This window comes from Petromyzon marinus, chromosome 18 (genome assembly GCF_048934315.1).
Source record: "Petromyzon marinus isolate PM22_M1 ecotype Great Lakes invasive population chromosome 18, UKy_Petmar_22M1.pri1.0, whole genome shotgun sequence".
NCBI lineage: Eukaryota > Metazoa > Chordata > Hyperoartia > Petromyzontiformes > Petromyzontidae > Petromyzon > Petromyzon marinus.
The window spans coordinates 9,812,568-9,838,788 of NC_133684.1; the positions used below are offsets into that span (position 1 = coordinate 9,812,568).

At 48.5% G+C, this 26,221-nt stretch overlaps 1 long non-coding RNA gene across 1 annotated transcript in view; it reads left to right on the top strand.

Moving 5' to 3' along the window:
• The first annotated feature begins 446 nt into the window (after positions 1–446).
• LOC142925089 (uncharacterized) overlaps positions 447–26,221 on the top strand; it is a 62,409-nt gene continuing 36,634 nt past the window's right edge. The window contains exon 1 of the long non-coding RNA XR_012942191.1: positions 447–1,979. This is a non-coding gene — a long non-coding RNA (uncharacterized LOC142925089). The remainder of the gene's footprint in view (positions 1,980–26,221) is intronic.

The following is a 26,221-nucleotide window of genomic DNA, read 5'->3' on the forward strand; positions in this document are numbered from 1 at the left end:
CATATGGGCCACACACACAATCACCCAACCCGGCCTCATTAATCTCCCATTAACGATAATTAGGACTACATGCAACGTAATTTCCCCATTCCGCTTGTCTTGTGTGGTGGAGCGGTGGCGCCACGATTCGCATACCCGAGTTCGATTTTTGGCCACGGCTCACATCAGTGGCGAGTTACATCTCAACTCCTCTTGATACTAAGCCGCACTGACCGGCGTGGTGCTGTATAGTCACACAACACCCATGACTCACGTGGCCTGGGGAGACCTTCGTCCAGGAGTGAATTGACAAAAGGAAATTAGTGTAATTGTGCTTGTACGTGTCATTAATTAACACGCTCTTTCTCTTCTCATCCATTCAGATACACGCAAAAAAAAACCGTTCGCAAGGGTATACTCGCAATTAATTTATTTGATTCGCTGACACGCACTTTGTTATAATTGTAAGCACATTAATAGTCGAGCATATTATCTTTAAATGGGCCCCATGGGTTTTTGTGTTGGCGAATTTAGGAAACTTTTTTTTTACATTGTTTCAGCTGCCGGACCGGGAAACGGAATCCAATTGGTGACCGTCTGTGTTGCAAGTCCAGCGAAGTGCTGACCGGCACACCACTGTGAGCAATACACGCGACGTCTATTGCTCCAGATGTTTAGAGACGTGCCACAGACCGGTAACGCTTTCTTACCCGGTTTTTTTTTCTCAACGCGGTTACCTTGAAGGCAAAAACAACTACAAACAAAATAATGTACGTTAACGCAACCCTACTTAAGATATATCTTTCCCACTGGCAGCCTGTGGCTGGGAAATCGAACTCGGATATCCGGCGTCCACAGTGCACCACCGACCACGAAATTAAGTTGACATCGACAACAAACGCGTTTCATGACCAAAACAACCACCACCACCAGCCACCCACATCCTTGATCAATTCCACGTGGCGGGCCGTCCCTTGTGGTTACTGCCTCCGGGTGTACTCTGCGTCACCGCGGAGTCAAACCACGAAGTGCCGCGCGGTGGGCGTCATCACAGCTCGTGCCCGCGTGCGGACGGGACGAGTCGTCCCCGGGGGCGGACGAGTCGTCCTCGAATGCTCGTGAGCGCGCCGCTGGCTCGGCGTGAGCCCCCGGCCACACCGGGGCAGGCGGACTGCCTGGGGCACGCTCCACGGGTTGAGAGAGAGAGAGTGAGCGAGAGAGCGAGAAACGCGGGTGGACATTGACGCACGGGTTGGAACGCGTTAGGGTGTCGTCGGTAGTACGAGTCGCTCATGGAAACAACACCATACGTGTTGTACACCCCCCTCCGCCTCCCCACCACAACTTGTGGATTGCGCGTGCGCACGCACAGGTGCAGTGCGCACGCAGGACACCGCCATCCAACCGGCCGAGGAACGGAGGAGGCTCGATGCGCGCGGCTCTGAGCACATGGAGCATACTAATGTCACTCCACGCCCTAGCCGAGCCAACCACCACCACCACCACCCTCATCCCTCCGCTCCCCCACCCCTCCTCGCCTCTATCTCTCTCGCTACCTCCCACCCACCCACCCCAAACCAACCACTATCGGCACCACCACCACCACTACCATCGCAGTCGCTCGCTGCCGCTGCTGCCGCCGCCGCCGCTGCTGCTGCAGTATATAAAGCAGCCCCGGTGCGTGCGACGCTGCTCACTGGGGGGTGCGGGGACACGGAGCGCTTTCTTTCGCGTGCCCGGGGGGGCGAGGATGCGAGACAGAGAGAGGCGCCTCTGGGGCTTCCTGCACGCAGGCCCGCCATGCACTCCTTCCTGTCGCCCGTTAGCAAGGCCATCCTCGTGGGTCTCTTCCTCTTCGCAATTCTGCTCATCCTCTACGTGATCCTGTGGTACATCTGCCGCGACGTTGACTACGACCAAGGCATCTGAGGATTTTTAGCGTCCGCTCCGTGCATGGCGCGTGCCTCCTCCGGCCGGCGAGAGAGCCAGCGGACCCGCAGGCACGTAGACGGCTCGCGCGCGCGCGTGCGCGTGCGTGTGTGTGCACGCGCACTTGCCCCAACAGTCTGTTGAGGCTATACGGGGGACCTTTGTATTTGTTATTGTGACGATCATCGTGCTGTTTATCGCCATTCGTCAGTAATAATCATATTTCATTATCAGTCATCTTTCGTCCTCCCATCAGTGATCCTCATCTTACATCAATCATTATCGCCATCAATAAGCCATTCATCATTGTCATTCGCCATCCATCAGTTATCATCAACATTATCATCCATCAATCGCCGTCATCACTGTCATCTGTCGGTCATCACGGTTGTATCTCTACCATTGACGCACGCGAGTATTTATTTCAGTTATCGCGGTGTGGTTGGGTGAACTTAATTATAGCAGAAAAAGTAAAAACAAAAATCAGCCGTGTTCTTGCTCAAATCGGTGTGGAATGCGATGATCTCAATCGGTGGCAAACCTCAGAGAAGTGGTGTACAACTGTCCACATTCCTATGACAGGATTAGGTCGTCCATCGGATACTTTCCGATTAGCATGGTTGGCTATGCACGGTGCTAAAGAAGTTCAACCTACATACAGTAAATACAAAGTGATAAATATGTTTTTTTATCGACCCCCCTCCCCCTCTCTCAAGAGATGATAGGTTGAACATTCTAACCAGAGGTCACCAACCGACCAGTTCTAACAACGATAACAAATGCTCGCGTTCCTTTGATGACAACGGCACGTGTGCATCAGTGCAGGTCGGCAGTCTTGACGAGACGATTGTCCCTAATGAGCCTGTTAACGAGGAGCGATGGGAGAGAGACAATCGGATTTGTTCTAGAATAACAAATATAATAATAAAACGCCGCGCGAACTTTTCCACGGCGAACAACTACAAAGACGCTCTCGTTCTCGAGTCGAAGTCCGTGCTCGCGTTTTTTTTCGGAGTTTCATTTAAAAAAAAGAGTCAGCGAGCCTCTCACCGCGCATTTTTGAAGGCAGGTGGCAGTGGCGGAGGGGTGCGGCGATCGGTCAGGTCGGGCCCCCCCCCCCCCCCCCCCATTATTTGATGTGCCTCGCACGGTGGCACCCGCGAGGCTACGAAATATCGCTGGCTCCACTTGCCCTAATCACATCGTCGTTACGCTCACGGTCTCGAACATTTAACGCTGTGGGGGCCGCTTCGTCTTCGCAAAAATCGCAGCCCCTAAAAGCTCTTCGCAATGTTACGTTACTGTGCTCTAATAAAATTCTAACGTAAATGAAAACGTTTCATTTTTTTTAAACCTCGTTTAAAATACGATTTTGTTATTTTCCACTGTTCTTTGAAAACATATATCGTGGTGGTGGATGTCGAGGGGGCCCCGACTCGAAGCTTTGGCCATCAGGGGGGGCTCAAGGCACCGCCTGCTCTCACACCAGTCACGCTCCTGGCAGGTGCAGTGAGATTTCGAGGTCGTGTGCTGAGCGTGTGGACGCCCCAGGGCTGCTCAGCCACGTTGGCCACCGCGACTTAAACAACAATGGGAACACCGCGATTCACGCGGTACTTCGCCGTATGGCCTCTGTCGACGTAGAGCGGCGCTCTTCGTTGCAAGGCCCGCGGGCCGCTGGCGACCCCTGGTGGCCTTCAGCGCGGCCCCTGACGTGCGGCCCCCGAAAATGCGCACAACAACGCGTGACAGCACCACGTGATGCTGTCAAATGTGTCGCGGCCCCTCGCACCGATGATGTTTTAGCGGCGAAAGTGCCCCCCCCCCACCGCCTCCACTGAAAATGAGTGAAAAACACGAGTGTGGAGCAACGACCGTGATGTTACATCGAGGATGATGATCCAGATCATTGCGTCAGGAGTAGCGGAGTGTGTGCGTGTGGCTGTGTGTGTGTGTGGCCGTGGCTGTGTGTGTGTGGCTGTGTGCGTGTGGCTGTGTGTGTGGCCGTGGTTGTGTGTGTGGCTGTGGCTGTGTGCGTGTGGCTATGACGTCCTCCGGAGTGTGTGTGTGCATGGCTGTGTGTGTGTGGCTGTGTGTGTGTGGCTGTGATTGACTGTGGGTGTGTTGTTGTTGTGTGGCTGTGTGTGTATGGCTGTGACTGACTGTGTGTGTGTTGTTGTTGTGTAGCTGTGTGTGTGTGGCTGTGACTGACTGTGTGTGTTGTTGTGTGGCTGTGACTGACTGTGTGTGTTGTTGTGTGGCTGTGTGTGTATGGTTGTGACTGACTGTGTGTGTGTGGCTGTGTGTGTGGCTGTGTGTGTATGGCTGTGACTGACTGTGTGTGCGTGGCCGTGTGTGTGTGGCTGTGTGTGTGGCTGTGTGTGTGTGGCTGTGACTGACTGTGTGTGTGGCTGTGTGTGTGTGGCTGTGACCGACTGTGTGTGTGGCTGTGTGTGTGTGGCTGTGACCGACTGTGTGTGTGTGGAGCGGTAGTGTAGCGGTTAGCGCGCTTCGCTAAGAATCTGGCCATCCGAGTTCGATTCCCGCTTACGGCCAACATCAGTGACGATTATCTGCACCGGTCCTGGGCCTCCTCTACTGAACCTCAAATGAGTACCTGGTGCGGTGCGTAAAAACATCGTCACTGGGGAAACAAAGGCGGCCAAGCATGTTGCTGGCCACCCACCCCCTCGTGTGCCGTTCAATCCTTCATAGGTGCTCGCTAACATCACTTGCCCCAACAGTCTGTTCGGGTTATACCGGGGATCTTTGTTTTGTGTGTGTGCGTGTGGCTGTGACGCCCTCCGTATTTGTGAATCGCCCATTGAGGCAGATGAGTGCCTATAACGCAGAAATACTTTTCGTTTCACACAGTTTAAACAAATTCTGTATAATCGTCCACCCACCGATTGTGTTTAAAAAAATATATGTTATCAAGCGTCATTTGTTTAACTAAGCAAGCCAGCTCGGTTTGGACTGGTTTTGATCGCCCAAGTCTCATCGGCATGCAAGAGGCAGGCTTGTTCAACAAATTCTGCTGCATCAGCAGCTGTTCTCGGCCTGAGCACTCCGTATCAACCACGGGACCACGTTCGTCGGAAGGAGCAATATTGTTTACCCACATCGCGCCGTCTTCGTGGAGCGTCATTGCTTCAAGCGGACTTGCTTTTCCGCTTCTCGAATCGAGGCAGCGTCAATGGACCCGTTGCCTTGCTGTGACAGCACCACCACGCTGCTAAAACAATACACGTGCGCAACTTTCTGCAATTATTTTCACGTAACGTGTAATATAACATCGACCATGAATTAAACCGGAGAGAGATCGAGAGAGAGAGAGAGCGTAGCCTCAAGAACAATTCGGCTGTCCCGTGTTGTTCTCGTTGTGTGTGTGGTCTCGTTGTGTGTGTGTCTCGTTGTGTGTGTGGTCTCGTTGTGTGTGTGTCTCGTTGTGTGTGTCTCGTTGTGTGTGTCTCGTTATTATCGTTGTGTGTGTGTCTCGTTATTCTCGTTGACGGTGTGTCTCGTTGTGTGCGTGGTCTCGTTATTATCGTTGTGTGTGTGTCTCGTTGTGTGTGTGTCTCGTTGTGTGTGTGGTCTCGTTGTGTGTGTGTCTCGTTGTGTGTGTGTCTCGTTGTGTGTGTGTCTCGTTGTGTGTGTGTCTCGTTGTGTGTGTCTCGTTGTGTGTGTGTCTCGTTGTGTGTGTGTCTCGTTGTGTGCGTGTGTGTCGTCTCCACTGCGTTGTGTTGTTGACTTCGGCATTGGAACTGCGATCGGTGAGGCTGAGAAGCGGCCCCAGCGGCAACGCGCCTTGTGCCGGAAGGGCACGGATCGACTCCATCGTCCGCCCTTGGGCATTGCTTCGGGTGTACATAATAACCACAGCAATACCACGCGCCTTTTTTCGTCCTCATCATACCGACAGCAACGGTGCGTGCATGCAACTTTCTGATTAAAACAATATAAACCTCTCCGTAGGATTATAGGGATATAGAGTGCAATATTTAAGGATATTTATGGATAGCCACGCGTCGTAGTCTTAGTGGTAGTGCCTTACGTCGACAATTATTACTCCAAACCAGCCCCGAGCAGCATTCCGAAACGTATCAAGTGAGAGATTATTCCGTGGGTTGTAACGGCATTGCAGCTCCGCGTTGAACTCAAGTGCCAACTGAGCACATTGACCCCATCAACAGCCTGTTCGGCCAGCCCTAGTTGGGCGGTCTCTCTGATCTACAGTTCCGCTGATGCCCCTTGCAAGCGTTGTGCTGAAAGCAACGCGACTCGGACTTGACGGCGTCGCTGTGTCCCCCACCACCCCCCCCCCCGCCTCGGTTTGTCGTGATCAGGCGCATTTCAACTGGAATGCGGCGAACGCATTGAACACGTGTTGATACGGACAGCCTCGATGCGTATGGCGTGCGCATGCGGCATCTCCTGAATAATGACAAGAAGAAACGTAATTTAAGCTCCTTGACAACTCACCGTGTGGGTCATGGTGGAATGTTACCCATATTTGACCACTCTGGCTTGTGAAGCGGTGGGGGGGGGGGGTTGTCGGGGTTCGGGTGCAGATATCTCACTCGCCAATGATGTTGACTGTGAGCCGAGAATCAAAAACCTCTTGGGTAGCCGGGTCCAGAGCGCTGTGCGTCTAACCACTGCGCCACCGCTCCTCCACGGGTCCAGAGCGCTGTGCGTCTAACCACTGCGCCACCGCTCCTCCACGAGTTCAGAGCGCTGTGCGTCTAACCACTGCGCCACCGCTCCTCCACGGGTTCAGAGCGCTGTGCGTCTAACCACTGCGCCACCGCTCCTCCACGGGTTCAGAGCGCTGTGCGTCTAACCACTGCGCCACCGCTCCTCCACGGGTTCAGAGCGCTGTGCGTCTAACTACTGCGCCACCGCTCCTCCACGGGTTCAGAGCGCTGTGCGTCTAACCACTGCGCCACCGCTCCTCCACGGGTTCAGAGCGCTGTGCGTCTAACCACTGCGCCACCGCTCCTCCACGGGTTCAGAGCGCTGTGCGTCTAACCACTGCGCCACCGCTCCTCCACGGGTTCAGAGCGCTGTGCGTCTAACCACTGCGCCACCGCTCCTCCACGGGTTCAGAGCGCTGTGCGTCTAACTACTGCGCCACCGCTCCTCCACGGGTCCAGAGCGCTGTGCGTCTAACCACTGCGCCACCGCTCCTCCACGGGTCCAGAGCGCTGTGCGAGTGAATTTCGTTTACTATAACACGACCAGTGGGACAGACTGCACCTGCCCGTCATGTGAACGTGGAGCTTCCACCACTTGGCTCAATTACGGAGATGACCACCGAGGCATTCCTCGTTGGAGCAGGGAGACACTCCGACTTGAGACCCACTTTACTTTGGGTAGTAATAATAAGATATATATATATTTTATAAATATGGAAATCCATTAGGCTGAAGGATTAAAATCAGTGCGTGCTCTTTCTGTATCGAGAGTTCTGCACAGGTGTACGCGTATCGCATTGCGTTCTCTATTTGAAGACGATTTTTCAAAATTCACTTCTCGCTTCTTGTCGGGGGGGGGGGGTTAATCGGTGGGGTGTTTTTTTTTAAACACGACGCCCACTCGTCTCAAACGGGCGTGCGCTTGGCACACGTGCAGGCAACGTGGCGCGTATTATTAACGTTCTTGGCAAGCACGTGGCCTTTTTACACAACGCGACGACACACGACGGGCTCGCGGGGTGGGGGGGGGGGGTGCGAGAGAGCCCAGCGAGACGATCTGGCGGTTGTGCCATCAAGCGCACGAGAACACCGTCACCAGCAGGCCCGGCGGTACACGCATCTCACGCGAACTTCCATCAGCAGCAGCGGCGGCGACGTCGGATTGCGGCCGAGCCATCGAACAAAGACGGCGGTTACGGCATCGTCGCGCGGCGCTCTCAGACGCGCTTCTGCGGCCGTCTGGAACGCTCTTCCTTTCCGATATTAAGAAGCCACTGGAGCTACGTACTTTTAAATAATCTGGGTTGAAAAGTAATTTCTTTCGAACTGATATGTGTGTCTCGGTTGTTCATCTTCGCTGGACCTCCGAAGTTCAGCAAAGACAAAGATACCCCGTATAGACTTAACAGACTGTAGGGGGGCAAGGGCTGTTAGCGAGCACCTATGAAGGCCGGCACGGTACACGAGGGGGTGGGTGGCCAGCTCCACCCCCGGCCGTCTTTTTCTCCCTAGTGGCGATGTTTACACACCGCACCAGCTACTCATTTGATGCTGAGTCGACCTAGGGGAGGCCCAGAACCGTCCAGATAATCTTCACTGGTGTTGGCTGTGAGCGAGAATCGAACCCGGTTTACTAGGTTCGTAGCGCAGCGCGATAAACCACTACACTACCGCTCCCCACAAGTTCAACATACATACAGATACATCTTCTTCGTCAATGTCAAAATTAAAGACGAACCACAGTGACGACCTAAACGATAGACAATATAGTAAACCCAAATAGACGTCGCAAAGATACATAGAGATACACAGATAATCATAAAGATACAGGGGTAAGTACTGTTCTTTTGAAAGTACAATCAAATACCTGCAAAGATGCGTGGTGTGTGCATTTCGGTATCTCTATCATACATTTATAGGTTAATGACTGTGCTTTACAAGATTCTCCGCACATTTAATTAGCACGGTTGGCTAAGTACGGTGAACTGCAAACTAACTCACGAGATCTCAGAAGACCACTGGGACTTGCCAAGTGTCGTAGATTTGGAATTGGCCATCCTCCAGGAATCTTCTAAGCAATTCTGGACAATCAGTGAAGCTTTAAATTATCATTACGCCTGTAAATCATTCACGAGGCTGTATAAAGCTTCTCGATAAGTCAACGACCCGGACTCTCATCTCGGCGAATGTTTATTTGTCGTTTCATTGTTGGGGGTAAATTGGGAAATTGTCAAACTATGCCGACGTCCCCCACATCAGCTGCAGTCTTGTAGCGATCGCGTCGAGAAGGATCATTCTGAAAGTGACCATCCTCTTACTAACACGAGCGACGAGCGAGTGCTCATCTCCGACTGCTGCCCTGAGCGAGTAGTAAAAAAAAAAGAATCCACATTTACACGGCGGGCTCCGGCCCTATTCATTCCCTGTTCACTCGCCACAGAACGTTTGATCACTTTATCAACATCAGAGAGCGTGATGGGCTGCGCTGTCGTCGTACCAGGCAGGACTCGGAGTCGCAATCTTCCGCAGGACCACCTGGATTAAAAAATGCGTCGGATAAATGTAAGCGTTGTATTTCAGATTTCGAATATGAGACGCACGCACAGTCCGTTCTCCTATAACGCGGTGCTAGTTGCGTTCCTGAAGACCACCGCGGTATTGGAAAATCACGTGCAAAATAAATAATATAGTATATAGGGTAAAGCACACGTGAGATGCGTGTGCAGGCTGAACAAAGACTGAGACGCGTGGGAAGCATCTCGCCTTGTGCGATGCATCCCGCCTTGTGCGATGCTACGCTGATGCAGCCATACGACCCCTTAATCCTTGCTCGCGCGACGTAGTTCTGTTCACTCAATCGCGTTATGTTAAACAACATGCGTAGTAGAATATACTGTACTCTGTGTTGAACTTCTTTCGCACCGTACGTAGCCAACCCTGCTAATTGGCGGTGCCGAGGAAGGACAACAAACTAAACACAAAAGGCAGTTGGGGAAAAAAAATGAAAAAGTGAGTTTTCAATCTTGATGTAAAAGTGCATTGCTCCAGTGGCTTCCGAATATCGCAATGGAAGAGCGTTCCGAACGGGGGTGTGAAAGCACCCCGATGCGGTGACCACTGCCTTTGTTCGACGTTCTCAGCCAAAAGCCGCCGCCGCTGCCGCCGCTGCCGCCGCTGCTGCTGCTGCTTTCAAGGGTGACCGGAGTTCGCCTGGTGATTGACGCTCCTTGAGATGGCAAACATCTCCGCACTTTGTTTCGATTTAAAGCTTTCGCGACTGCAAGGATTCATCTTCTTTGGTTCTTTCGGTGAAGTCACGTAGAATGAGAATACATTTTAATTGTGTTATTTTATTTTATTATTTTATTACTTTATTCTCATTCTACGTGACTTTACCGAAAGAACCAAAGAAGATGAATCTCTGCACTTCCCAGCAAAATACAGCGGCTCGTCTCTCCTCGCTTTTTGTGCACTACTCCCTCCCCCCCCTCCAGCAATTTAGTCGACACAACGAACTACCCTGACACGTGTAATGCGGCAAGCCTCCCAGCGCTTCGGCACTCCTGTAGAACGCCTTGCAAAACGGAGCATCCTTGCCTTGGCACGTGCGCCCCACGCGTGAACGTATTCCTCGTTCAACGTTGGCGAAACCGAATATAAAATTGCGTTTGCCAAGAGCCCAAAGGCCCGGCTCGTATCCTTGATACGTTTTGACACCCCGCGTCAAGGTACCAAGACGAGGAGAGTTCTGAAGATTCCGTGGGTTTCAATGCTCGCAAATCCGTGCTAATAAAGTTACAACCAACGTAGCATGCAGACGCTAATGTATATATGAGAAAGGTAAAAAAAATGCACGTGGGATATAGCAATGACACAACGCAATGCAGTGCTACACACATTATATTATCCCAGCACACACAATCCAGGAGAAGGGGCAGCACATTCAAGTAGAGTACTACACTGTATTGTCTCGTGTTGTTTAGCAGATTACTGCAGTTAAGTTCCATCCAGATGTTTCGAGCACTTCACTCACAATCTACAGTCCTTGAGTTTAATTGTAGGTCGGTGGTTAGTTTGGCCCATCATCTCTCTGGCGTCAATTTAGAAAGTACCACTTTGTGGGAAGTGGTACCTACGGAGGGAACGGCACCAACCATATTAATGTGGGATTTTCACTAATGGGTCAGGGCCACCTTTATTCTCATTTCAGAAGAGATGCATTTGAAAGGAAGTTGAACACACACGCTACGCAGAGACACAGAGGAATTGTCTCGGGCCAGAGTTAAGGTGGCGACTCTCAGACAAAGCCGATGTGGAAGACGACCATCAGTATTTCATTGATGAGATATGTCATGGATTTCCTTCCATTGGGAAGACACTAACATACGTCGGTCATACCTACTACAATCACCCAGGAATGTCCTTAACGCTCGTGACGTCACTCCACATCGACCATCCCCCCTAATTAATATCCATGAGCAGGTGACGCCCTCCAAATGGACACAGCCCCACCCCTCATTAATAATCATGAGCGGGTAACGTCACTCCACATCGAACAGCCCCCCTCATTAGTAATGATGAGCGGGTGACGTCACTCCACATCGAACAGCCCCCCTCATTAATAATAGTGAACAGGTGACGTCACTCCACATGGACACCCCCCCCTCTATTAATATTTATTAGCGGCTGACGTCACTCCACATGGGGGGAGGGGTGGGGGGCGAGGCGCCTCCTCCCCCCTCCTCAGCGCCAACTGACAACCCTCACTACAAAGGCAAGAACCCCCACGTCACGTGATCTCCGTGACGCTGTTGTTGAGACATAGAAGTAAAAAGGACGTCATGATGAACAAGGGATTGTAACCTTCAAATAAGTCTGTGTCACCGCGCCCTTACAAACTGCACACGAATTGATTGCAATGAATATATCACGTCGCGGTCTGTGCTTTTCGCTTGCAAGTTTCAGATTTACTGCAATACACACCCGTCCTCGGACGGGCAAAAAGCTAGTTCTGTAATAACAACTAATGAAGCGACGCTTCGCGTCAACATTTCGGTGGGATTTCGCAAGTGCCAAAAAAAAAACAGTCGGTTACGACCCGTTACAGACAGTGGCACTTGTGGGGTAGCCTTCACACGATGCGTGACTCTCGTTGTGAGTCCTTGCAGTGAATGGCCCTCGTAGCGGAGGAATTGACGTTGGCTACCGCACAGAACGGTAGCAAGCATTGGGGAGCCGCGATTTTAGACGGGTAGCTTTCACACCTTGCCTTGTGTGAGTGTGCGGTCCGAGACGTTGTTCACGGCAATGGGCAGTCTTTGAGACGTGGGACGAATGTCGTGCTTCAAGAGGTCACCTTATTTTAATTTTGCCCGGACTCTCTGGGCTCGTGAACGACGCGGCGCAGCACCAACGTGTGTGCTCTCTCGATGGACGCACCCCTGGTTAAATAATCGTCAAGCGTCTATCGTGGAGAATGTGCATGGGGAAAAAAAAATATAGAAATAGTATAAGTAATGAGAATAGCAGGAAATAATATTTGACAATATACTTGCTCCAAAAATACATGCCATCGGCTGAATTAATGATGATTTCTTTATTTTATTCTAAGGCTTATTTACGCTGGAGAGGCACGCTGGGTCTCAAGCCTCTGTTTTCAGGAGGGTCTTGCCAAGTGATAATGGTGATGATCGTGATTATGTAATGTTGAACAAGATTATTATGATACATACTGGCATTAACACAGGCTGCTGCTGATAGTGATTATCGCCGTAATTTTGTTATTGAATTGTGCGGTTGATTTAATTGCAGTTATGACTCAAAGCGCACGTGGAACATCCTGTACATGGCATTGGAATGGAGCATTAGAACCAACCTTAATTTTAATAAAACACGGCAACCAAAGCGGTCAACAACACAAATAAACTATCTCGCGTCTAACTGAATGAATGATGTTGACGTTGGTGATGATCCCATAAATTATTAGAGCTACAGTACTTTGCAAACATTAGGAGTGGGTAGCACAGTTTTGTTCGCGATGTAATTACTTTCACGACTCATTATCTCGATCTCTAGTTTGAAAGAGAGACCAGACATCCATAAATATTAGATACGAATAGAATGATAACACACCGCTCAGCATTCATTGACATTCGAGTTTAATCATCTTAGCCACAGTTTTGAACCATATTAATATTCCGCAATGCACGAGACGTACAAAGACGAACCGACACGCACTTTAGAATATTTACTGGCCATGAAAGTGGATCGCAATGTATTCTTTAGAGAGAGAGATCGCGACGATGCATTGACAACACAAGGTCACCCCAGTGCTGCTCTGAAACAGTTGTGCACGCCGCAGTATGCATCGAGGTAAGAATTTCAAATGTTAATAGTGTGCAGTGCACCTTGATGACTATTATTCCCATCGCTGTACGTGTTCTGCTATTGTTGCAGGTGTTTGGAGCACACACTTGTTCACAGAACCAAGGCCACCATAAACAGGGTGCTTAAACAAATGTTAACACTTCCGAGAATTTGCAACAACATCACAAGAAATGTGCATAGTATGTTTTTTGTTTGCATTTTCACTGCAGGTATTGTGGTTAATGCAGACGTGAATCCTTGTAAAAAGGTTTCAGTTTTGTTGCCAGAAAAAGGGGAAAAACCCTATGATTATTATTATCATAAATCTGCTGCTGCCTCCGGGCTCTGGAGATCACCTGGAGAAAATTCCAAGCACGTGTTGACGATGATGGCGAACAAGTGGAGACTCTTTGACTTTTTAAAGCTATTAACATTACATTTGTTATCATGTTGCAGTGCATTGTCCGTTCTTTCTCCATTAAAAACGATAGTCCCATTTAAGTGTTAACATTTTTTTGTAGCACCCTATTTATAAACAAAGACAAAGATCCCCCGTATAGCCTTAACAGACTGTTGGGGCAAGTGCTGTTAGCGAGCACGGCACACGAGGGCGTGGGTGGCGAGCACCACGCCCGGCCGCCTTTGCCTCCCGAGTGGCGATGTTTACAAAGCGCACCAGGTACTCACTTGAGGCTAAGTCCACCTAGGGGAGGCCCAGGACCGGTTCAGATATTCGTCACCATATGTTGGCCGTGAGCGGGAATCGAAATCGGCTCGCTGGATTAGTAGCGCAGCGCGCTAACCGCTACACTACCGCTCTACACATACACACATATGTGGGGGCTAATGCCCCCCCCACCCCCCACTATGTGGGGCCGATCCCCCCTCCCTCGCCACGAGCGGGGGGGGGGGGCGCCGCGGCCGGCCTGTAAAGCTCTATGCCCCCTTCTTGGGGGGGGGGGGCGCCATGTAATCCGGTCTGGGGGGCTCAGCCAATTTCCTGGTCCGGGGAAACCGTGGACGTCCCTGTTAATGGGGTCCTCGGGTGAACACCCATCGCACCAGGTGATCCCTCCTCGAGACCCTACGGGGGTGTATGTGAGTGTTTAGTGGGGCGTGCGTGCGTGGGGGGGGGGGGTACAAGGAGGGGGTAGTGCCGGCTGAGCTGCTCCGCTGCGGGGGCACCACACACACACACTATACACACTTCATCACACCTTCACACACTGGTACTGAAAGTGCTGTTGACGTAACGTTGACACACCGCCCATCCACATTAGCGTTGATATGAAATCAATGCTGCTTGTTTCTGAACAGCATCGTTGATTCGTGTTTGATTTCTGACAACGAGTTCACAATTGCATTGATCAAGTCGGGATCGTGGCCCCTGTACTTGTCCAGAGGGCAGAGCATTGAGAGAGACGGAAGGAAAAGCTATTAAGGGAGAGGGCGGGGCATTTAGAGAGAGAGAGGGCAGCGCATTGAATGGGAGGGCAGAGCCATTGTGAGAGACACGGGGCAGGTTATTGAGACAGAGAGCAGGCTGATGTAGGTGGCTTCGGTGGTTTCTGTTTTACATTTTGAGCCCCTGGACTCGGGTTCAAGTCCACGGGATGCAGCATGAAGTCGTAATCGAAATCGCTATTATTTATATCGAATCGTTTTCTGGGCTGGCACACGCCCAGAGTAACCTGAGTTGGACATGATACACCTAATTTGCATGATCATAATTTATCCGTCCATATTTCACGGCCTACAGGGCACGCATGAGAGGCTTAATGCTCATGCCAGGCGATGAGAGTTCTGCTACGGTCCTAAGTTTTGAGCTGAATGAACAACAGCGCTCGTTTATTAAATGCTTAATACGAAACGCATTCCGCTCTTTCCATAGCAAAAAAAAACAAGAGTAAGTGGAGAAACCCCATCAGCATAAAGCAAACACGTAGAGTATCGATTAGGAAAGTGTAAATTCGGTAATAACACGGGCTGTATTTTTTCCTCTTTAAGGCCACAGTGTTGTTGACAAATGTGTTGAGGTTTTGGCAAGTCAGCAGTGGCCATCCTATGGATATACACGACCCCGCCATGGTAATGTGGCGTTTTCAATGAAGGCTCAGAGAGAGACTGCCACCTTTACCCGGAAAACCCCATGCGGAGTATCAACACACGCGTGCACGAGATTATGGGCCAGTTGTGATTTTTTTGCACATGGGAGAGAACTGGAATGCCTGGAGAGAAAAAAGCAGGCCACACCTGACGAGATCGCAATCAAACTCCACGGAGGTCATTGATAAACAATGTATTTATTTTTATTCCACGTTATCACAAATACAAGTCTTCAAAAAAGTGACGTACTATGCATGTTGCGAGTTCTTTGACACGATCGTACTTTGTTTTAAATGGTATACCCTGCCATACCCAGGCTCTGACTTGCACGTACACTCACGCCAGATGCACATTCACACCAGTTGAGAGACAGGAGGTCATGGGTTTTATCCCGATCCTAACGCCTGCTGTATATTTGGAGTTTGCGTGTCTCTCTCATCATCATCACGGTGGCTAGGAGATGTTAACTACCTCGCCTGGTAAACAGGAGGTCGTGGGTTCGATCCCGACCCTGACGCCTGCTGCTGTATATTTGGAGTTTGCGTGTTCGCCCCTTGATCGCGTGGATTTTTCTCCTGGTCCCCCCCCCACCACGTTTAGAGTCAACGTGAATGTAAACTATTTGGCTGCTATAAATTTCCACACGATAAGCCACTTCGTTGAACTATCATTTGTGTCCAGGTAGCTTCTGGAAAAAAGAGCTATATAGCTCAGCGGGCCTTACCTGGTAAAAAAAAGATATTTAATCGTAGTTTAACTGCACGCAGGCGAGTTGGCTTCGTTCGTACAATGGAAGCTGTCTGTCTGCCTGTACGACATCTTATTCAGAGCTGCCGAGTCAGGTGTGCGGTCGCAGGAGCTGCTTTTGTGGGAGATTGTCCCCAGCAGTGTCTCCAATCTCAAACGCCTCCTGCAACATCTTATTTTTTCACGCCTCATTTCTGAATGCAGCGTGCGCACGTGGCGATTTGGCATTTGAATGATTGGCGTGCACACGAGGAGTTCAAAGTGCTTCAATTTAGAGAAGCGCCGTGACACGTAGTCACTTTAAAATGTTTTTCTTTTGATTTAAAGCTTTCGTGACTGCAGTAATTCATATTCTTAGTTCTTTCGGTAAAGTCACGTATATATTTTATATATATTATTCTTTTGTTGTTTCCCTTCAACGTGACTTTACCGAAAGAACTAAGAATATGATGTTTTTCTTGTTCGTGCTTTTGTTTTTTTGTTTGTTGCGGTTGCACCCGATTCAAGAGCCGAATGGCTCACAGGGCTGTACCAAATAAATGAAACTGAAAACTGAAACTGGTGCGGTGGGTAATAAACATTCTCCAATGGGGAGACAAATGCAGCCGGGCGTGCTGCTGACCACCCACCCCCTCGCGTGCTGTGCCAACCATCATATAGCTAAAACTGAAATAAATAAATGAAATAAATAAAACTAACACACACACAACCCCCCCCCATCTCGGACACCTACCACGTGATTGGTTTTCGTCGCCAGATATGAAGGACAATAAAAACAACTAAAGAGGACGAAGCATCACCGCGCGTTTGGCCGCGACAGGCGTGGGGCAGTTTACGAGTCGCCTAATCACGGTCTCCAAAAGCGTTGTTAGGTGCGAAGTGTGTAGGGCGACGACGGGGTTGTATCGGACCTACCTCGGGTTCGGTGCTAAATGTGTATGTGTGTGTGCTTGCTGATCATGGTGCATCGGCCAGTCATTTCGCTCAGTCAACCTATGGCACCTGGGTCTGTCCCGTGACTTCCTGCTAACAGGCGTCCGGCACTTGAAGCGCACGTAGCCTGGCACAAGGCGCCGTGGTGACGTCACCGCCACTTAGTGGCGAATGGCGGTTGTTGTTGTTGTTGTAGCAGCTGACCATGCATTGAGATTATTTCGGGTTATTTTTTGCTGCTATAAATTTATACGTGATAAGCCACTTTGCTGAGCTGTCATTTGCGGGCAAGGTGGCTTCTAAAAAAACGAAGTGAATACCTCAGTGGGCTTTGCCTGCTAGGATGGGGATGGTTGAGTCCTATTTTCCTTTCCCTATACTTTGCACTACCATCGTGTTTTTGTATTTGTTTGGTGTTGCGACGTTCTTACCCATCCCCTTGCTGGACAGCTGTGAAAAAGAGCTTCATAGCTCATCGGATTCCTCCAGTAAAAATAAATATTCTCATTCTACATTTGGGTCGGCGTGTTGCACCACGATCCGCACAGCCTCAGTTTGTATTCTGGCAGTGCAGATCGATGGAAATATACGGTTTCTGGGATTCTGCTATGTCAACTCGGCCTTAAATTAGTAGATGGCACAGTGTGTGAACACCAGCACTCGAGAGACGAAGGTGGTTCAGGTGTTATGTTCGGCAGTCTTCAAGGCAAGAGCAGCTCTTTGTCTCGCAGATTGGTGCCGTGCGTGCATGTGTCAGCTCAGTACAGTGTATGTTTTTATTTATTTATGTATTCCCACTGAGCTATTTTGCATGGCTAATGCCTGCCTTCTCTGAATTGGGCACACACACACATTAGTCGCATGACTATGAAATATGTACGTATATTAATCCGTGCGACATTAATTTGCCAGTTTAAAAGAACACGTGACAAATTCCCATTTTTTTTTGGTCGCTCCGACTTCTGAAGAGATCGAAGACATTGTTTATTGTGAACGGAGCGAGACTTTGTGTAGTAATCAATTTGCACAAATAATAGCCAGCCGTGCATCACCGATGAGATACGAGCTTCCATAACTAAACGGACACACCCGTGGGGTTGTCCCCAGATTTCCTTCGATATTTCCACCGATTATTGTGTTGCCTCAAAGATTGTCCAAGAATCACCCAGGAATGTCTGTCTTTAACGCTCGTGACGTCCTCCACATCGACCAGCCCCCCTCATTAATATTCATGAGCAGGTAACGTCCTCCAAATGGACACCCCCCCTCCCCTCCTCATTAATAATCATGAGCGGGTGACATCACTCAATATGGAGTACTCACCCCCGCCCCCCTCGCTAATAATCATGCGCAAGTGACGTCATTCCACATCGAACAGCCCCCCTCATTAATATTCATGAGCAGGTGACGTCCTCTACATGGACCCCCCCCCATTCATAATAATTAGCAGCTGACGTCACCCCACATGGGGGGGGGGGGGCGAGGCGCCTCCTCCCACCTCCTCGGCGTCAACTTACAACCATCACTACGAATTTAAATGTACCTCTATTCATTTATTTCTATTTATTTATCTTATTTTATTTTTTACCTACGTGACTTTACCGAAAGAACCAAAGAGTATACCTCACTACAAAGGCTGAATCCCCCACGTCACGTGATCTCCGTGACGCTATTGAGACATCAAAGTAAAAAGTACATCATGATGAACAAGGGATTATAACCTTAAAATGAAATAGGTCTGTGTCACCGCGCCCTTACAAACTGCACACGAATGGATGCAATGAATATCACGTCGCGGTCTGCTTTTCGCTTGCAAGTTTCAGATTTACTGCAATACACCCGTCCTTGGACGGGCAAAAGGCTCGTTACATAGAAAGCTCAATTACAAAGAATGTCCAATTACAAAGAATCCTCAATTACAAAGAATGATACATTACAAAGAATGCCCAATTACAAAGAATGCTCAATTTCATAAAATGCAAAATTACAAAGAATGAAAAATTACAAAGAATGCCCAATTACAAAGAATGCTCAATTACAAAGAATGCCCAATTACAAAAGAATGAAAAATTACAAAGAATGCCCAATTATAAAGAAAACTCAATTACAAAGAAGGCTAAATTATAAAGAATGCCCAATTACAAAGAATGCCCAATTACAAAGAATGCTAATTTACAAAGAATGCTCAATAACAAATAATGCTCAATTACAAAGAATGCTCAATTAAAAAGAATGCCCAATTAAAAAGAATGCTCATTTACAAAGAATGCTCAATAACAAATAATGCCCAATTAAAAAGAATGCTCAATTACAAAGAATGCTCAATTACAAAGAATACCCAATTACAAAGAATGCCCAATTACAAAGAATGCTCAATTACAAAGAATACTCAATTACAAAGAATGCTCAATTACAAAAAAATGCTAAATTACAAAGAATACCCAATTACTAAGAATACCCAATTACAAAGAATGCCCAATTACATAATAAATTTCGCTACACATGAATTGTGATGCGCGTCCTATCGACCGTGAACCATTCGCGCGTTCTCGATTCGCTACGTCCTCCGACGGCGACGTTTCTTGACCCCCACAACCGTCCGAAGGTCACCTTTCAAAAGAGAGCGTCCAGGGTTTTTCGACAAACGTGCACGCACGTTGTTGTTTGCGTCGGAATAATCCGTTCGCTTCTTAAGACAAGGACGATATTGAGTTGTGTTTTTTTTCTTCCCCCGAAACACCCCTTCGCCCATTCTTGCGTGGTCTGATCTAATGCTTTCGCGATGTCTGAAATTGCTGCTATAGACCCCCCCCCCGCCCGCCATCGGCGATTGAGAAGGTGCTGCAACATTATCCTACTTCTGCCTCTGTCGGCTGAGATAATCGCCTTTGAGATGTTACAGGTGGTAGTAATTGACTGAAAGGAAATCCATTTGCATCCTCTATACCAACAACCCGAAAGGGCCCTCGTACATTGCAATTTCCTTTCTCCAAAATGGTCCAACATGTGAATTGACTTTTTTTGCGCGTGTCATTTTTATTTTAAAACGTGTTAACTGTTTGACGTTCAATTATTTGTTGTTGGTTCAGTTCGTTGTAAAAAAAAACAAAAAACATTTTAAATTATCTGTCACTAAACTATATTTGTAATAACATATTTCATCTGATAACATTGTGGTATGCATGCAGGGGCAGCGGTAGTTCACTCGTAGTAAACACAACGGACTTGCAAAACCCAAGATCGACCCGTTCGATTTGACCTCCCACCACTGCAGGTGAAACAATCCGTCGTATTTCTTAAATCCCTTCGGCCTCTGTCCACTCAGCAGTGGTAAAGAGATGACACCCACAGTTAGTCCGATCGGTAGGACGCGTGTGAAGGCGAAATTGTGGTCACTCCCCACCCATTCAAAGATTGTTTGGCGAGCATGGAAAACGTGAACCAGAATACCCTCGATACGGACTCTTCAGAACTCCCTCTAGTGGAGGTCCTTCTGTCAGCAGTGGATTGAGTGAAACATTGCAGGGATGCGCCTTTACCTTCACCAAAGGCAGCAGAATCGTGCTTAAAATGTATGTACGTATGTATGTTGAACTTCTTTTGCACCGTACGCAACCAACCGTGCTAATCGGAGGTGCGGAGGGAAGGACAACAAGCTAAACACACCAATTTTTTTTTTAAGAATTGAGTTGTCAATCTTTTAAAGTGCCATAGCTTTAGTGGCGTCCTAATATCGAACATTACAATCTGCTCATGTGCTGCCCAGACCTGAACAGGAACCCGCTAACATTGCTTGTCCTAGCAGCCCACAAGGCGAAATGGAAGACGTTTACAGCGCGGTCTGTGTGATGCACAGAGCACAGGTGCCCATGCGAGCACATTGACGTTTAATGGTGCACGGTGACGATATTCAACGGTACTTGGCAGGAAGCGGCACGTTGCTTTCCTAATTTCGCTGCGCGATTACGTACTCAATTTCACTTGTCTTCATTATTGCGATATTACATCCCCACGTGGAAAGTTGTGGCGGGGTAAGCGTGAGTTTGAATTCACGCGAGAGATTCGTGAATTTTGTCTTCTTCTTCTTCTTCCTCTTCTTCTTCTTCTTCTTCTCCTCCTCTCTATTGGGCGTCAACGCGCGCGTCACTTTGTTGTTTAAAAAATAGAGAGAGAAGCTGCGAATGTTGTGGAGGCAACAACTCCACCAGCATCACGTTCGGGAGGGGGGGGGGGGACTTGCAACGAGGCAGTCTCGTAAAAGTCCATCTCAATGCTTGTAACCCGCCCCACCCCCCATGCATTGCAAGGTGCAGTGTGTGTTGGGGCTGGCGGGGGGACGTTTCACGACGGTGGAAGTAATGAAAAAAAGAAATGGGAAGTCAGCAGGGGTTACCGGATGGAATCCCAGGAGAGAGGTTGTTTGAAACACTGCGTGGATAAGGCATTGACATGACAGAGGCTGAGCTCTTTGGTCATAGTCTGATAAGTGGAGTCGCGCCCAACGAAGGGCATAAAAGAGCTGGATGAATTTAAATTCACCAACGGAGCGGAGGAGGGGAGATGTGCAGGAACGTGCCAGCCATCGGTCAATTAGGCTTACACGTCACGCGATTAAATCGCTCTGGAGAACCGTAGATACATGGGTCAGGGAGAAAATACGAGACTTGAACGAAAATCAGTCGTGCCTCTTGGCTGGCAAAGGGAGAACGGAGACGCACGATTCGCGGTCAAAATGCTGCAAAAGATATGCGTAGAGGGGAAATGGCGAGCGCTAAACGTGATCTAAGATCTGTATTGATTTTCGTGAAGGCGTACGATCTGATGCTGAGATAACTGTTGTGGTGGGCGCTTAGGATTAGGAATGTGTCAGAGGAATTTGTCAGGATTATCCAGGACACGTACAAAGACAGTATTATACAAGTAAGGAGTGTTTCTGGGTACTGTTATTTTTTTTGGCATCAAGCTAAGACTGCACCAGGCTTTTGCCCTGAGTCCTATTATGTTTATATTGATCATGGTCACACTGACCAGGGGCATCATGGACACACTGACCAGGGGCATCATGGACACACTGACCAAGGACATCATGGACACGCTGACCAGGGACATCATGGATACACTGACCAGGGACATCATGGATACACTGACCAGGGACATCATGGACACACTGACCAGGACATCATGGATACACTGACCAGGACATCATGGACACACTGACCAGGGACATCATGGACACACTGACCAGGACATCATGGACACACTGACCAAGGACATCATGGTCACACTGACCAGGGGACATCATGGACACACTGACCAGGGGACATCATGGACACACTGACCAGGGGACATCATGGACACACTGACCAGGGGACATCATGGTCACACTGACCAGGGCCACATGGACACACTGACCAGGGGACATCATGGACACACTGACCAGGGGACATCATGGACACACTGACCAGGGGGCATCATGGACACACTGACCAGGACATCATGGTCACACTGACCAGGGGACATCATGGACACACTGACCAGGGACATCATGGACACACTGACCAGGGGACATCATGGTCACACTGACCAGGGACATCATGGATACACTGACCAGGGACATCATGGACACACTGACCAGGGGGCATCATGGACACACTGACCAGGGGGCATCATGGACACACTGACCAGGACATCATGGTCACACTGACCAGGGGACATCATGGACACACTGACCAGGGACATCATGGACACACTGACCAGGGGACATCATGGTCACACTGACCAGGGACATCATGGATACACTGACCAGGGGGCATCATGGACACACTGACCAGGGGACATCATGGACACACTGACCAGGGGGCATCATGGACACACTGACCAGGGGACATCATGGACACACTGACCAGGGGGCATCATGGACACACTGACCAGGACATCATGGTCACACTGACCAGGGGACATCATGGACACACTGACCAGGGACATCATGGACACACTGACCAGGGGACATCATGGTCACACTGACCAGGGACATCATGGATACACTGACCAGGGACATCATGGACACATGACCAGGGGACATCATGGTCACACTGACCAGGACATCATGGATACACTGACCAGGACATCATGGACACATTGGGTATAGTTGCTAAGCTACTGTGACCCAAGAAATTAAATCAATTTGACACACACACACACACTGGCTATTACTTTAAACATGGCCATAGAAAACACGTGGTAAGACTTGTATGACAGTATGTTTGCGTTTGTTAATTGTTTCCATTTTGGCCACATCTGGTGAAGGGCATCTGCCAGACCATAAACAGATTTCTGCTGTATTCTACTCTCGCAACACTGGTGACTGCGTATTCTGGCTTCAGAGCTACACCCATGTCCCGTGCCACCGCTCCCCAATGTGTACGTATATATACGACAATTTACAGGCAAATTTGTTTTCAACGACTCTATTGTATTTCATTGCAACAATGTATTTCTCTTTTGACTTTCATGAGATGAGAATCTGAATATATGGTGATGGGATTTGAAACGTGCAACCTCTTGCAAGCAATGCAATCCACTCGCTTATTTTCACAAGAATGCCTCAAACGTTCGTTTTTCTATCCCGTCTTACATGAAAATAACTGTCACAATGGCTTTTGATATTCTGTTTACTCATTCCCAAGATTGCTGATTAAAGTGGGGAAAGATTCACCAAAGCTTGCCGGTGGTATTTATGTTGGATCGTGATTTCTCTCTGGAAAATTTGCATTGGTTTGGCGTGTGTACTTCAGCAGCATGGATCAGCTGTAAACTTCAGACCGTTTGTTGTTATTGTCGTCATCACCTAACTCCTAGTTTCTCAGCAGACAGGAAACAACTCCGAGTTTAGATATAAATATTATTTGCAAACATTGGCGATTGGGTTAACACCATTCATTGGGTACTCAGCATATTGTGAAAACATCAAGCTTGGCCACCCAAAGGTATCCAGACGTGCCACGCAGCCCACGAATCTAAAATGTGAGCCCGTAATCGGTGAGATTCTAAACAGATGGATCGTTTTCTTTTGCCTGCTTTGGATTGAATAATCTTTCATCCGCCACTCTCGTGGCTTCTCGCAAATCGAGGAATGCTTGCGGCAGTCCGCATATGGCACAGTTGTGACTTTAAACAACAACGGAAAACCCAGAAAAATCTACACTCACCATTGCGGGTCACAAGGGGTATCAGAAGCCCTCAGCACGTTTGCCGACAACGAGGCACGGCGGGAGACATAAAAAAAACACACACACACGCTCAGCAGTGGATGTAACCATTTGAAGGAAGATGCAAAGCATCAACAATCATTGCCACTCGCCTGTCAGTTGTGACAACAACGATCGGCGTGGATATATATTTCAATCCTTAATAACTCATTCCAGGGGCAGATGCGAAATTGCCTGCTGGTACGACTCATTAAGTCAGATGGCTTTCAAAAATCACTGACCGTAAACGGAAATGTGATATTTGCAAAATGACAGCTAACTGCGAGGCAGGTGCCGTCCCTGTTTGATGGCTTCACGTAGCGTTGCCAAAAAGATGTGGGGATTTATTGTCTAATAACTTGTGTTATTTTCACCATGTTTTATAGCTTATCTCTGCACTAGCGAGTACTTAATCTCCAATAAGAATTAGATGACAAAGTCCGTCGATTTGGAATGGATCAAGAATTGCACTTTTTTTTACAGTACAGTCCGTAAAAAACAAACATAGATTCTTAAAAGTACATTCTGCCCGAGCTGCCGTGGTATAATGGGCAGCATGGATTTTTCTCTGGGTTTTCCCTCCACATTTTGAATCATTTGTGACCAGGTCGCTTCTGAAAAAGAGCTACATAGCTCAGTGTGGCCTTACCAGTTAAAAATAAAACATGTTTTAAAAAAAAATACCGCATAATGTTCAGCATGGCTAGGAGCTTCCTCACTTCCCGATAATGCTCGCAGCACGTGTAGCGAAACGTTGGACATTGTGCCGAACAATACGCGGCACAACCAGAAAACCTGGGGCGTGTGTTTGTTATTTTTGGTCTGGCTGGGTGGGCATGCAGCTGGAAACCTGGAATTTTCAAGGTCAAGGGATGATTTGACCTACGGTCCCACTGAGGTCTATAAATGACAGTTAGAACTCCGCTTGTCCGTGATGATGTGGGGGGTGTACATTGTGGATCTTAAATCCACAAATTTAGTCAATTTACCTATGGGAAATATAGAATATGATTGTTAGGTGTGCGGCTAATATGAATTAACGTGGACATTACAGCTCGTGCAGATAATGGGAGTTTCAGGTAATAGGATTGCGGATAAAATCAATTCTGCAAGAACCAGTTTATTTGGGAACTCAACAGAGGTCATCCTAAATAATCACATTTTCTCTTTCGGGAAGCTGAAAGTTTCCATGATGAGCTCAGAGTCACAAGTGTAGAAAATGCTGTGACCTTTTTGATTCTTACTTTTCCGTATATGACGGTATCATACTGCTACTGATTGAGTGAAAGATGCTTTTCATTATCCTTATAACACGATAACAAATAGTTGCTTTTGTACGAGGATGAGCAATACACCAGAAATCAGCAAAAACAAGTTTCCTTTTCCCAAAATGTGAGCTCGTGTTATTGAAGAGTGCATAGCCTAACCTGGAAAGTGGGCCAAAAAGGTTGGAGTGATTGGCTCTTTGTGATTGCTTGCAGGAGACGGCTATTGATGGATGGCTGAATTACAATCGTTTTTATATTGTCATCATCGTGCTACTTGCGTACCGTTTTCGGAAAAATATTTGTAAAGCTGTGAAAGATATGAAAGGTGTGTTTAAAGGCTCTTTGGGTTAGGTTGTGAGAAAAAAAAAATGTGTTAGAAACCCTCCTCCACCCGACACAGCCAATTAATAAACGTGTCATGTGAATCAAACGACCTAACCCAAACACCCAATTATGAATCATAACATGCGTATAAAATGATTAAAATGTTTGTCCGTTATTGTCGCCAGTGACTGGCGGGCTACCCCCCGGTTGCAGACCGGTGCTGCGTAGGGCTTGTGCCACCTAAAGATATCTGCCACTTGGGGGGCCCCTTGTTGGCTGGACTGCTGCAGGCCACTGGAATGTTTGAGATGAGATTTTCTTTATGAAACGCTCCGTGAGATGGGGAGGCAATGACGTGTCCTACGAATGTAACAACAACAAAAAACACAAGTATCCTCGCCATTCTGCTTTGAAGGTGAGCCTGCGTCCCTGTCTATATGGCAGCGTCCTGTGTACAAAGCCGTCGTGTCTTAGGGAACTCAGCTAGCTGAGGCTTGTTTTTGGCTGTGAAGCTTCACCAATTTGTTTTTTCTTCTTCCAGATTATTTTAATTCGTTTCCTGCAGTGTTTTGATTCGAGCGCTGGAATACGATAATATTGGAGGGATGCCGTCTGGTTGCAAATG